The sequence below is a fragment of the Pygocentrus nattereri genome, chromosome 20 (genome assembly GCF_015220715.1).
Source record: "Pygocentrus nattereri isolate fPygNat1 chromosome 20, fPygNat1.pri, whole genome shotgun sequence".
Classification (NCBI taxonomy): domain Eukaryota; kingdom Metazoa; phylum Chordata; class Actinopteri; order Characiformes; family Serrasalmidae; genus Pygocentrus; species Pygocentrus nattereri.
Window position 1 is genome coordinate 34,253,020 of NC_051230.1, and position 14,254 is coordinate 34,267,273.

A 14,254-nucleotide genomic window follows, 5' to 3' on the forward strand; every position below is an offset into this window, starting at 1 on the left:
CCAGCCTCGTGACCGGAAGGGCGCCGGTTCGATTCGGTCCCCAGAGCTGACAGCACATGACTGAGGTGTCCTTGAGCAAGACACCTAAGGTGGATAGGGCTGCCCACCCCTCTGGGCAAGTGTGCTCACTGCCCCCTAGTGTGTGTGTGCTCACTAGTGTGTATGTGGTGTTTCACTTCCCGGATGGGTTAAATGCGGAGCTGAAATTTCCCCGTTGTGGGACTAATAAGGGTCACTTAATCTTAATCCACGCTAATAGCTACTCAAACTGCAGCCGGAAGACTCAAATGCCTCCACACTCTCAGACTGGACGGAGTGTGCGGGTTTGTATGGGCTCAGCGGCTTTTCACCATTTCTGCAGCATCAATCCTCGGATTTTACTGAAAGAAGAAGGAGACGCCGTTGATTCCAGGCGAGCTGCCGTTCCTCTGTTCTCCGCCAGGTGGCAGCGCCGCACCACTTTAAAAAATCGGATTCTGAAACTTTTTCGGAGGAAAGTGATAAAAAAATCACACTTAAGCGCTTTTCACACCTAAAACGATCAAATATGTGGACCGCAGCTCAGCGTGTGAGCGTGAGCCGAGCTGGACGCGCGGTTTGCAGAAGTATCGCGATGTTGGTTGCAGCAGCGCGGACACAGTAATGGGAGTTTATTAGTCACGAGTTTATTTATTCACACATTAAAAACGCAGAAATAAAACCGAAATCACGTTTATTTTCCTGCGACAAACATTACGGCACTAACAGCAGACCTACAGGTCAGTGCTCCGCTCCAGGACACGTGAAGCCAGAGCCGTTGCGCGTTCTGGGGTCACGCTTACCACAATAAGAGTCGTGACGTATGTCAGAAATAAAATAAACGGGCCAGAAACAAATGAATGGAATTAATCTCGACCCGGCAGAGCCGCGCCAGACTTCACACCAATCCACGCGTGATTTAAACTCGCTTCGAATAAATGTAGACATCGTTCAAAACGAGCTCCTTTTAAAAACGGCTGAAACTCGTTTTACACGAACAGAGAAATCGCCAAACGATTTATTTAAAATAAGCTTTAAAAAACAATAGAATGAATAAACATTTAAATGCATGTGCGTGTTTTATATTGTTAAATAATAAATTTAGAAATGCCATTTTGAACGCACATTTCAGTGAATGTGATATTTGGTGCCAAAAACGAGACAGAAAAGTATTAGGAAAGGTCATTTTCAGTAAATGCGGGTTCAGGGTGAAATCAGACTCGGGTGAGACGTTTTAAGACGTGTGCCGTTTTATGCTTTCATGCACTTTTGAAAGAAGAATAGTGTAAGATTGTTTTACATAACTGCGCGTAATAAGCGCGGGGACTTTTACTGTGCCGGATGCGCGGTGGTCGCCGCTCTCTCTCTCTCTCTCTCTCTCTCTCTCTCTCTCTCTCTCTCTCTCTCTCTCTCTCTCCCCCACTCACTCACCCGTGTGTGTGAGTGTCTCTCTCCCCCCGCTCGGCTCGGCTCAGTGTGAGCGCTGCGGCGGCGCTGGAGGGCTGCAGGTACGGCGCTGCTGCGCGGCTCTTCTCTCTCCTGCTTGTGTTGTTGTTTGCGCTGCTTGTTGTTGTTGTTGTTGTTGTTTACAGCCTGGTTCCAGTGTGTCGGGGGGCTGTGTGCGCTTGTAGCCCCCGGTGTGGGGAGTTTTTCGGCCTCTTTCTCGGGGCAGAAGTTTCAGATAACGGAGCGGAGCGGAGCGGAGCGGCGTGCTGCCCCCCCCCGGTCCGCTGCCCTCTCTCTGTTCGTCTGTTTGTTTGTTTGTTTGTTTGTTTGTTTGTTGGAGGGCCGGCTGTGTGAAAAGGGCTTTTATTTCACTAATTCAGGCTCGGAGGCTCGGAGTTTTGGACGAGGCTGAAGTTGAGCTTCCTATTCGCCAGCGTCTGGGTCCAATTTCCCCGTTCCACCTTAAATGGTGCAGCACTTGCAGGCAGCCCACGGCGCCCCAACGCATCAGCTGCACCATTTAAGGTGGACCGGGGAAATTTCCAGCCAAAAGCTGGCGAAACAACTTTTAGTCACCGTTTCTCTTGGTCTGATGGTGGGGTAGTGCAGCTGCCCCCTCCTGCCCCCCACGCGCTCATGGGCAGTGCTGGGTGGGTGGGTCGGAGGGGGGGCTGGAAAGTGTGCTAGAAAGAAATTAAAGTGCGTATTAATTCCCAGAAAGCGCGTGCTGTGATGCTGGTGGAGTGTATGTGCAGGGGGGGGTGCGTGGTGCTCTGGACATGGGGGGTGGGCTTCATAAAAAAAACAAATAAAAAGTAAACCCTTTCTTTCTGTCCTGCACGTGCGCATGCATGTAAAAGCAGCTGCTAGTGCCCCCCCACCTTTGACGCTCGTGCAGACGATACTAAGAAAAAAATGTTTTTTACTTTAAAATCAAAAATAAAAGTCCCTTTTTAGGAAAATGAGCCTAAACTGTGGGAAACGATGCAAGTTCTAACGTTGCTTCGCGCGTCATGTAATAACCTTGTAGTAATGCCTGTGAAACGCGGTAATTACGTTGTAATAACGTTTAATTGGACCACTACACTGTTATAACCGTGAAGGGCGTGTTTAAAGTCGTGGCTCTGAACAGGTGAAAATGATGCAAGCTTCAGTGGGCTTGCACAAACTTAGCGATGGCTCCTCCAGGGTTCTTCAGATAAGGGAATTGTTCTCTTTAGAACTTCGCGCGCGTGCCTCAGTGGTTCTTTGCATGGTTCTTCAGACGGGTCTAGGGGTTTATGCAGAACTTGTCTGGAAGTGGCACCAAAGTACACAAGCTTGACTTCGTAACAGCAGAACCCTTTTGTTGCTACATAGAACCATTGTAAAGAGATCCTGTTATAAGACGGCGTACGACGTGTTCTCCACCGATCCGAAGAACCATTTAAGCACTCTGTACAGGACTCAGAGTTCTAAACGGAACCATTTCCTTGGTGTTCTGCGCGAAGCCTTTACTAACAAACTCACAAAGAGCCGCGTTCCTTAAACGTGTGGAGCAGAATCGAATAGCGGTGTGTGGACGTGAACCCGGTTCTGTTGCACATGTGACTGACGTTCCGTTAGTGCAGCTGCGGGTCTGCGTTCTCTGTCCTTTGTCGTATGCTGTGGTGTGTTTGGAGGAACGAGAATGAAAGTGGTGTGTAGGCGTCGTGTACGCCTCCGTAATGTTTGGCCTACAGAAATCAGTGTTCCTTCACAGAACCCGTCTGAGCTGACCTCGGGTTCTGGTTCTCTCCCAGCATTCGTGTCTTCATTTTTTTTTGCATGACCTTTTTTCAGCCTTTCATCATCTTCTCCATTTAATCTGGCTGGTTTTATCAATGAGCCTTTAACATTGGTATATGTAAATGAGCTCTGCGCTGATTGGCTGACCTCTTTCACAGATCAGCCCGGGCTGAAACACTCCTTATAACGTCAGCGTGAGTGGGCGGGGCTAAATTGGCATAGGCTGGTATGTGCATATGTGTAAAAGTGTTTGTTTTCATGACAAAAGCAGTGAACTCAACGGCGGCTGTATTATTTATTTATTTATTTATTTATTTTAATCACACAAGCGGGGAAATTCCACCTCCACATTTACCCCATCCATGAAGTGAAACACCACCTACACACACACTAGGGGGCAGTGAGCACACTTACCCGGAGCAGTTGGGGGTTAGGCGTCTTGCTCAAGGACACCTCAGTCATGGACTGTCGGCTCTGGGGATCGAACCCGGCGACCTTCCGGTCACAGGGCCAGTTCCCTGACCTCCATGACTGCCCCCTATTTTCAGCTTAGCTTCCTTACATGGGCCGTGTGGACTGTATCCGTCCTCCCGGATCCGGCGCGGGCTGCGTAACGTCATCCAGGTTTGAGATTTGTTTGGGAATGCTCGCTACTTGCAATTCAATCAAGTCTCGGTGGATGAAATGACATCCTGCCCACATTCATTTCCCCTCTGAGGCCTCATCCACACGCGTCTGGATTTTGGCCTTCCATGTGCAGGAAAATGAGTTTAGGTGACTGAATATCGCTTCTGAAAAGTCACTGTAGCGGTTCTGTTTGTGGAGCATGCAGCGCTCCGTCTGAGTGAGGGCTTTCAGTAATTGGGGAGTGATTCTCATGTTTGTAATGGACTGTTTCGTTAAGCGAGCGGTACGGAGGGGTCATAACGCGCTGCGCTCAGGTCTTTTAAACGAGGCGTCACCTGGACTGCGGATATTCAAAATGTCTCAGTGACTCTAAAATGACATGACTTGATGGAAGTTAACCCAGGTCAGATTTGAAAAACTCCATAATTCCGTTGTGGAGTAAACAGCTGGAAAATCTCCTGATCAGGACTGAGGAAGTGTTCGGCTTTTCTTTGCATCTGTAAGCTTTTATTTTCTGGCAGTGACCGGACGACGTCAGCAGGGTGAAAACAACAGAGAATGAGATCTGGGCTTTTAAAAGTGCCTGTCCGCATGTTGACGAGGCCTGGATATCCGGCCTCGCTGTGAAATACGTCATGTTGAGAAAGTAAACGCGCCCCGCCGTCTGAATCAGGCCAGCGCTGGTGGTGACGAGTGGGAGCGGTCACGGCGGTTCAGCAGGAATGCTCATATTCTGTCTGCCGTGACTCATATAGGGGGTCTTTATGAGTGTCGTGAGTTTCGCAGGTGGGTGTGGTCCGTCTGCAGTCGGCCCGGCTGATGCTCGGGGGTGAATGCAGCGTGTTTATAAATATTGTGTAAAACTGACCCCAGCAGTGAGAGAGTGCAGTGTGAGGGGTGTGTGTGTGCAGGATGGAGAACAGCTCTGAGCTCTTTGTTGTGGTGAAGTGTGTTAGCAGTGCTCAGCTCACAGAACCTCACACACCTCCTCTCAGCAAATACCCGCAACCAGCTAGCGCTTTAGCTTTAGCAGGTGGTGATTGCGCAGAAAGACGTGCAACCAAAGAAGAACACGAATAAAATGCTGCTCTGTATACGTTTAACTAGATATATGGTTTACTGTATATACTTTGCATACATAAATACGTACATATGGCCTAATGAGAGACTGTAGAACTGACTCGGTTTATATCACAATACCTACATTTAGAGTCGGTTATTCATTCAGTCTAATGAGAAACTGTAGAACGGACTCGGTTTATATCACAATACCTACATTTAGAGTCGGTTATTCATTCAGTCTAATGAGAAACTGTAGAACTGACTCGGTTTATATCACAATACCTACATTTAGAGTCGGTTATTCATTCAGTCTAATGAGAAACTGTAGAACGGACTCGGTTTATATCACAATACCTACATTTAGAGTCGGTTATTCATTCAGTCTAATGAGAGACTGTAGAACAGACTCGGTTTATATCACAATACCTACATTTAGAGTCGGTTATTCATTCAGTCTAATGAGAAACTGTAGAACGGACTCGGTTTATATCACAATACCTACATTTAGAGTCGGTTATTCATTCAGTCTAATGAGAAACTGTAGAACGGACTCGGTTTATATCACAATACCTACATTTAGAGTCGGTTATTCTTTCAGTCTAATGAGAAACTGTAGAACGGACTCGGTTTATATCACAATACCTACATTTAGAGTCGGTTATTCATTCAGTCTAATGAGAAACTGTAGAACTGACTCGGTTTATATCACAATACCTACATTTAGAGTCGGTTATTCATTCAGTCTAATGAGAAACTGTAGAACGGACTCGGTTTATATCACAATACCTACATTTAGAGTCGGTTATTCATTCAGTCTAATGAGAGACTGTAGAACAGACTCGGTTTATATCACAATACCTACATTTAGAGTCGGTTATTCATTCAGTCTAATGAGAAACTGTAGAACGGACTCGGTTTATATCACAATACCTACATTTAGAGTCGGTTATTCATTCAGTCTAATGAGAAACTGTAGAACGGACTCGGTTTATATCACAATACCTACATTTAGAGTCGGTTATTCATTCAGTCTAATGAGAAACTGTAGAACGGACTCGGTTTATATCACAATACCTACATTTAGAGTCGGTTATTCATTCAGTCTAATGAGAAACTGTAGAACGGACTCGGTTTATATCACAATACCTACGTACATATGTGGTGCATGTGAATCGAGCTCTGAGGGGGCTGGGCAGTATTTTATGTTTTACAGATAGGCGTGGTTTGAGGTGATGTAGGCGTGCAGTTAGCAGTTTTGGTCAGATGGCAGATTCCATGCGCCCCACAGGGAACTCATCCCTTACTGTTTGTCTGCTTTAGCCTCGTAGCTCCAGCGCTGACGCTAAAGAAGGGACTTCAGACGCTGAACCTGTCGTGGCCTGTTTAATTTCCGACGTTGGTAATAGTTGTTATTAGTTGGCTGTCCAGGCCTGCTGCCCACGCTCATTTCCACCACTCCGCTTTACTCTGCGTGTTTATGTTTTAGTTATTTAAACGCTAGAATGAAAAGCCCCCGTGTGTGTTGCTGCTGGTGGGCTGTGTTTAGCGTTATCTTACAGAATCAGGGCATTTAATATAGACTCCCTCCAGCAGGAAATGCATCAAAAACTACTAATTCTGCTAATTTAGGCCTGCAAGTGTGCATGTGGTGGAGCTGTGTGCAGAGAAATATATACTAAACATATGCTAAATGTGTTGTGTAAAAACCTTGAAGAAGATCTCTTTATGGAATATTAGAAGTAGATGTTTTTAGATACTATATACATAAATGTATTGTATTTTCATCTGTAGTACAGTGAAAAACACCCGACAAAGCAAAAATGAGAAAATATATTTAACACAAAATTACACAGCTCACTCTTCTCTCAGCTGTGTTCAGTCAGTGAGTCGCTCTTTCCCTTTATTCCAGCTTCCATTCTTTCCAGGAGACTCACTTTCGGTTCCTCTAAGAACCTGCAGGCACGCCTCCAAAGCTCAGTCTCAGAAGCTGGTTGATGATTTTCTGAAGTAACCAAACCCATTCAGTGGTGCTGAGGTCTGGACTCTGGGGCGGTCAGTCCTTCGTTCAGCTTCTTTGTTTGGTGTGTCCGTTTCCTTTTCTCAGTGAGGCTCTTCTCGATCAGCTACATGTCCTTTCAGACCCAGAGCGCTGAGTGGTCTTCTCACAGTGGAAGGATGGACAGAAACACCTGTGGATGTTTCCAGATCTGAAGCAGCTTGATCTTCTCCTCTCTCAGAGATCAAAGCTTTCAGTGCTGTTTATCTGATGGAGGCAGTTTTGGGGTCGACCAGCTGTTCCAGGTGGTTGTTAGGAGGCACAAATTCTCTGTAGCTTTTAATCAGATTTTAACTTCAGTTTTATAAACTTCTGTTTTTTCACTTATTTGAATTTCTCCTTCCTTGTGCAAGTGGATTCTTTAATCTAAGTGAAGAACTTAAACTAAATGATTGCTTTGAATAGAAGTTAAATTAAAGAAGAGAGATCTCTGATTTCTGTATGTACACACACACAAAACCCTGTTTCCAGCACCAAGGCTTCTGAACTGTGAGCTGATATGCCAGATGGTCCCTCTCCTCTTTAGCTCGGACATTGCGATGTCCATGATTTCCACAAAGAATTTCAAATGTTGATCCGTCAGAGCACGGAACAATTTTCCACTTCCCCTCAGTCCATTTTAAATGAGCTCAGGCCCAGAGAAGGTGGCAGCGTTTCTGGATCCTGTTTATATTTGGGTTCTTCTTTGTGTTTTAGAGTTTAACAGCGTTTGTGGATGCAGTGATGAACTGTGTTCACAGACAGTGGTTTTCAGAAGTGTTTCTGAGCCCATGCAGTGATTTCCTCTACAGAATCATGTCTGTTTTTAATGCAGTGCTGCCTGAGGGCCCAAAGATCACGGCCAGCAGATACTGGTGTTCAGCCTCATCCCTCACAGACAGAGATTTCTCCAGATTCTCTGAGTCTTTAATGATGTTCTGCACCGTAGACGATGGAAAGCAGAAGCTCTTTGCTGTTTTATGTTGAGAAACGTTCTTCTTGAGTTGTTGCTCTATTTGATGGTGCAGTCTTTCACAGAGTGGTGACCCCTCCTCCTCTTTACTTCTGAAAGACTCCGCCTCTCTGAGACGCTCTTTATACCCAGTCATGTTATTCAACCACCAGGTGTTTTTTTTTTTTGTTTTTTTTTAGCATTAAACAAATTTACCAGCCTTTTGTTCCCCCATCCCAACTTTTTAAAATGTGTTGCTGACATAAAGTTCTAAATCGGCATGAATTTTGGGGGCAGTTGTGGGCTGGAGGTTAGGGAACTGCCCTGTGACTGGAAGGTCGCTGGTTCATTCCCCAGCGCCGACAGTCCATGACTGAGGTGTCCTTGAGCGAGACACCTAACCCCCAACTGCTCCCCAGGTGCCGTGGATAGGGCTGCCCACCGCTCCGGGCAAATGTGCTCACTGCCCCCTAGTGTGTGTGTGTTCACTAGTGTGTATGTGGTGTTTCATTTCACAGATGGGGTAAATGCGGAGGTGGAATTTCCCCGTTGTGGGACTGATAAGGGTCAATTAAAGCTTAAATTTCCCAGTTTTAACATTTGATGCATTGGACGTAATTGCATTCTGTTTTGTTTACGTTTGCTCATTTAGTCATACTCCTAAAAATGATAAGCTGTGTTTCATATGGCATGGACAAGCGTTTTCGTCCAGTGTGAATATGTAAATCATAGGATCTCTCCGTACATGATGAGTCCCCAGACAACAAGATTTCTACGATCTCACAGTGTATGTCTGGATTTAGAGGATGTTCAGCTACAGCTCGGCCAGCCAATCGAATACTCGCAGTCATAGACTTCACACGCGAGCTCCTCGGATCAGAGGTAGCCTTGGATTTGGTTCCTGCAGTCAGTGTGATGCAGAGGCTGTGGCTGAAAGAGACAGACGATGATCAGAACTTTCAAGCGTACTTTACTTCCAGCTGTGCAGAAGAGCGTTTCTGACCCGCTGTGACCGCAGGGCTGCTCTATCACAGGTAACTAACGCAGCACTGCTAACTAACGGACACCGTGTAAAATCAGCTCCATCGAATGATGTAACATTAGAGCACTGATTTACACCAATTAACACTGATTTACACCAATTACTCTGACTTACTGACTGCGGTATCGCACTAATACTACTGCTACACTAGTGGTGTCTACAAATACTGAAAACATACTCATACTGGGTCTTACAGTACATACAGGATATTAATATCTCAGACTTCACACTGCTGTAATGCTCTCTCTCTCCCTCTGTCTATCTCTCCCTCTCTCTCTCCCTCTCTCTCTCTCTCTGTCTATCTCTCTGTATCTCTCTCTCTCTGTATATCTCTCTGTATCTCTCTCTCTCTCTGTCTATCTCTCTGTATCTCTCTCTATCTGTATCTCTCTCTCTGTATCTCTCTCTATCTGTATCTCTCTCTCTGTATCTCTCTCTGTCTATCTCTCTGTATCTCTCTCTCTCTCTGTCTATCTCTCTGTCTATCTCTCTGTCTATCTCTGTATCTCTCTGTCTCTGTCTATCTCTCTGTATCTCTCTGTCTATCTCTGTATCTCTCTGTCTCTGTCTATCTCTCTGTATCTCTCTGTCTATCTCTGTATCTCTCTGTCTCTGTCTATCTCTCTGTATCTCTCTGTCTATCTCTGTATCTCTCTCTGTCTATCTCTCTGTATCTCTCTGTCTATCTCTGTATCTCTCTCTCTTTCTCTGTATCTCTCTCTATCTGTATCTCTCTCTCTGTCTATCTCTCTCTATCTCTATCTGTATCTCTCTCTCTCTATGTCTATCTCTCTGTATCTCTCTCTATCTGTATCTCTCTCTCTGTCTATCTATCTGCATCTCTCTCTCTGTCTATCTCTCTGTATCTCTCTGTCTATCTCTGTATCTCTCTGTCTCTGTCTATCTCTCTGTATCTCTCTGTCTATCTCTGTATCTCTCTCTCTCTGTCTATCTCTCTGTATCTCTCTGTCTATCTCTGTATCTCTCTCTATCTGTATCTCTCTCTCTTTGTCTATCTCTCTCTGTCTCTCTCTCTGTCTATCTCTGTCTCTCTCTCTCTCTCTCTCTCTCTCTCTCTCTCTGTCTATCTCTCTGTATCTCTCTGTCTATCTCTGTATCTCTCTCGCTATTTATATCGCTATGTGTGGTGCAAAAAAAGAGGAAAATAGAGAAGAAGAGAGGGGAAGTGAGAGATCGTCATATACATGTATATAGAGGTGGTGATGTAGATGTATATAGAGGTGGTGATGTAGATGTATATAGAGGTACAGAGGTGGTGATGTAGATGTATATAGAGGCACAGAGGTGGTGTTGTAGATGTATATAGAGGTATAGAGGTGGTGATGTAGATGTATGTAGAGGCACAGAGGTGGTGTTGTAGATGTATATAGAGGTGCAGAGGTGGTGATGTAGATGTATATAGAGGCGCAGAGGTGGTGATGTAGATGTATATAGAGGTGCAGAGGTGGTGATGTAGATGTATATAGAGGTGCAGAGGTGGTGATGTAGATGTATATAGAGGTACAAAGGTGGTGATGTAGATGTATATAGAGATATAGAGGTGGTGATGTAGATGTATATAGAGGCGCAGAGGTGGTGATGTAGATGTATATAGAGGCGCAGAGGTGGTGATGTAGATGTATATAGAGGCGCAGAGGTGGTGATGTAGATGTATATAGAGGCGCAGAGGTGGTGATGTAGATGTATATAGAGATATAGAGGTGGTGTTGTAGATGCATGTAGAGGCACAGAGGTGGTGTTCTAGATGTATATAGAGGCGCAGAGGTGGTGATGTAGATGTATATAGAGGCGCAGAGGTGGTGATGTAGATGTATATAGAGGCGCAGAGGTGGTGTTCTAGATGTATATAGAGGTATAGAGGTGGTGATGTAGATGTATATAGAGGCACAGAGGTGGTGATGTAGATGTATATAGAGGCACAGAGCTGGTGTTGTAGATGTATATAGAGGTATAGAGGTGGTGATGTAGATGTATGTAGAGGCACAGAGGTGGTGTTGTAGATGTATATAGAGGCGCAGAGGTGGTGATGTAGATGTATATAGAGGTATAGAGGTAGTGATGTAGATGTATATAGAGGCACAGAGGTGGTGATGTAGATGTATATAGAGGTATATAGGTGGTGATGTTGATGTATATAGAGGCACAGAGGTGGTGATGTAGATGTATATAGAGATATAGAGGTGGTGATGTAGATGTATATAGAGGCGCAGAGGTGGTGATGTAGATGTATATAGAGGCGCAGAGGTGGTGATGTAGATGTATATAGAGGCGCAGAGGTGGTGATGTAGATGTATATAGAGGCGCAGAGGTGGTGATGTAGATGTATATAGAGGCGCAGAGGTGGTGATGTAGATGTATATAGAGGCGCAGAGGTGGTGATCTAGATGTATATAGAGGTATAGAGGTGGTGATGTAGATGTATATAGAGGCACAGAGGTGGTGATGTAGATGTATATAGAGGCACAGAGCTGGTGATGTAGATGTATATAGAGGCACAGAGCTGGTGATGTAGATGTATGTAGAGGCACAGAGGTGGTGTTGTAGATGTATGTAGAGGCACAGAGGTGGTGATGTAGATGTATATAGAGATATAGAGGTGGTGATGTAGATGTATATAGAGGCGCAGAGGTGGTGATGTAGATGTATATAGAGGCGCAGAGGTGGTGATGTAGATGTATATAGAGGCGCAGAGGTGGTGATGTAGATGTATATAGAGGCGCAGAGGTGGTGATGTAGATGTATATAGAGGCGCAGAGGTGGTGTTCTAGATGTATATAGAGGTATAGAGGTGGTGATGTAGATGTATATAGAGGCACAGAGGTGGTGATGTAGATGTATATAGAGGCACAGAGCTGGTGATGTAGATGTATATAGAGGCACAGAGCTGGTGATGTAGATGTATGTAGAGGCACAGAGGTGGTGTTGTAGATGTATGTAGAGGCACAGAGGTGGTGTTGTAGATGTATATAGTGGCACAGAGGTGGTGTTGTAGATGTATATAGAGGTATAGAGGTGGTGATGTAGATGTATGTAGAGGCACAGAGGTGGTGTTGTAGATGTATGTAGAGGCGCAGAGGTGGTGATGTAGATGTATATAGAGGTATAGAGGTAGTGATGTAGATGTATATAGAGGCACAGAGGTGGTGATGTAGATGTATATAGAGGTATATAGGTGGTGATGTTGATGTATATAGAGGCACAGAGGTGGTGATGTAGATGTATATAGAGATATAGAGGTGGTGATGTAGATGTATATAGAGGCGCAGAGGTGGTGATGTAGATGTATATAGAGGCGCAGAGGTGGTGATGTAGATGTATATAGAGGCGCAGAGGTGGTGATGTAGATGTATATAGAGGCGCAGAGGTGGTGATGTAGATGTATATAGAGGCGCAGAGGTGGTGATCTAGATGTATATAGAGGTATAGAGGTGGTGATGTAGATGTATATAGAGGCACAGAGGTGGTGATGTAGATGTATATAGAGGCACAGAGCTGGTGATGTAGATGTATATAGAGGCACAGAGCTGGTGATGTAGATGTATATAGAGGCACAGAGCTGGTGATGTAGATGTATGTAGAGGCACAGAGGTGGTGTTGTAGATGTATGTAGAGGCACAGAGGTGGTGTTGTAGATGTATATAGTGGCACAGAGGTGGTGTTGTAGATGTATATAGAGGTATAGAGGTGGTGATGTAGATGTATGTAGAGGCACAGAGGTGGTGTTGTAGATGTATATAGAGGCGCAGAGGTGGTGATGTAGATGTATATAGAGGCGCAGACGTGGTGATGTAGATGTATATAGAGGCACAAAGGTGGTGATGTAGATGTATATAGAGATATAGAGGTGGTGATGTAGATGTATATAGAGGCGCAGAGGTGGTGATGTAGATGTATATAGAGGCGCAGAGGTGGTGATGTAGATGTATATAGAGGCGCAGAGGTGGTGATGTAGATGTATATAGAGGCGCAGAGGTGGTGATGTAGATGTATATAGAGGCGCAGAGGTGGTGTTCTAGATGTATATAGAGGTATAGAGGTGGTGATGTAGATGTATATAGAGGCACAGAGGTGGTGATGTAGATGTATATAGAGGCACAGAGCTGGTGATGTAGATGTATATAGAGGCACAGAGCTGGTGATGTAGATGTATGTAGAGGCACAGAGGTGGTGTTGTAGATGTATGTAGAGGCACAGAGGTGGTGTTGTAGATGTATATAGTGGCACAGAGGTGGTGTTGTAGATGTATATAGAGGTATAGAGGTGGTGATGTAGATGTATGTAGAGGCACAGAGGTGGTGTTGTAGATGTATGTAGAGGCACAGAGGTGGTGATGTAGATGTATATAGAGGTATAGAGGTAGTGATTTAGATGTATATAGAGGCACAGAGGTGGTGATGTAGATGTATATAGAGGTATATAGGTGGTGATGTTGATGTATATAGAGGCACAGAGGTGGTGATGTAGATGTATATAGAGATATAGAGGTGGTGATGTAGATGTATATAGAGGCGCAGAGGTGGTGATGTAGATGTATATAGAGGCGCAGAGGTGGTGATGTAGATGTATATAGAGGCGCAGAGGTGGTGATGTAGATGTATATAGAGATATAGAGGTGGTGATGTAGATGTATATAGAGGCGCAGAGGTGGTGATGTAGATGTATATAGAGGCGCAGAGGTGGTGATGTAGATGTATATAGAGGCGCAGAGGTGGTGATGTAGATGTATATAGAGGCGCAGAGGTGGTGATGTAGATGTATATAGAGATATAGAGGTGGTGATGTAGATGTATATAGAGGCGCAGAGGTGGTGATGTAGATGTATATAGAGGCGCAGAGGTGGTGATGTAGATGTATATAGAGGCGCAGAGGTGGTGATGTAGATGTATATAGAGGCACAGAGCTGGTGATGTAGATGTATATAGAGGCACAGAGCTGGTGATGTAGATGTATATAGAGGCACAGAGCTGGTGATGTAGATGTATGTAGAGGCACAGAGGTGGTGTTGTAGATGTATATAGTGGCACAGAGGTGGTGTTGTAGATGTATATAGAGGTATAGAGGTGGTGATGTAGATGTATGTAGAGGCACAGAGGTGGTGTTGTAGATGTATATAGAGGCGCAGAGGTGGTGATGTAGATGTATATAGAGGCGCAGACGTGGTGATGTAGATGTATATAGAGGCACAAAGGTGGTGATGTAGATGTATATAGAGATATAGAGGTGGTGATGTAGATGTATATAGAGGCGCAGAGGTGGTGATGTAGATGTATATAGAGGCGCAGAG

General features: G+C 44.9%; 1 protein-coding gene across 2 annotated transcripts in view; it reads left to right on the plus strand.

Moving 5' to 3' along the window:
- Positions 1-1,454: 1,454 nt before the first annotated feature.
- The window catches only part of sh2b3 (SH2B adaptor protein 3), a 78,870-nt gene continuing 66,070 nt past the window's right edge, over positions 1,455-14,254 (plus strand). Inside the window, exon 1 of one of the 2 annotated variants that reach the window (XM_037531344.1) lies at positions 1,455-1,526. The gene's annotated coding sequence lies outside the window, so the exon portion shown is untranslated. Of the gene's footprint in view, positions 1,527-8,440; positions 8,942-14,254 lie in introns of those variants that run through there. The other variant, XM_037531345.1, reaches the window with a different exon arrangement.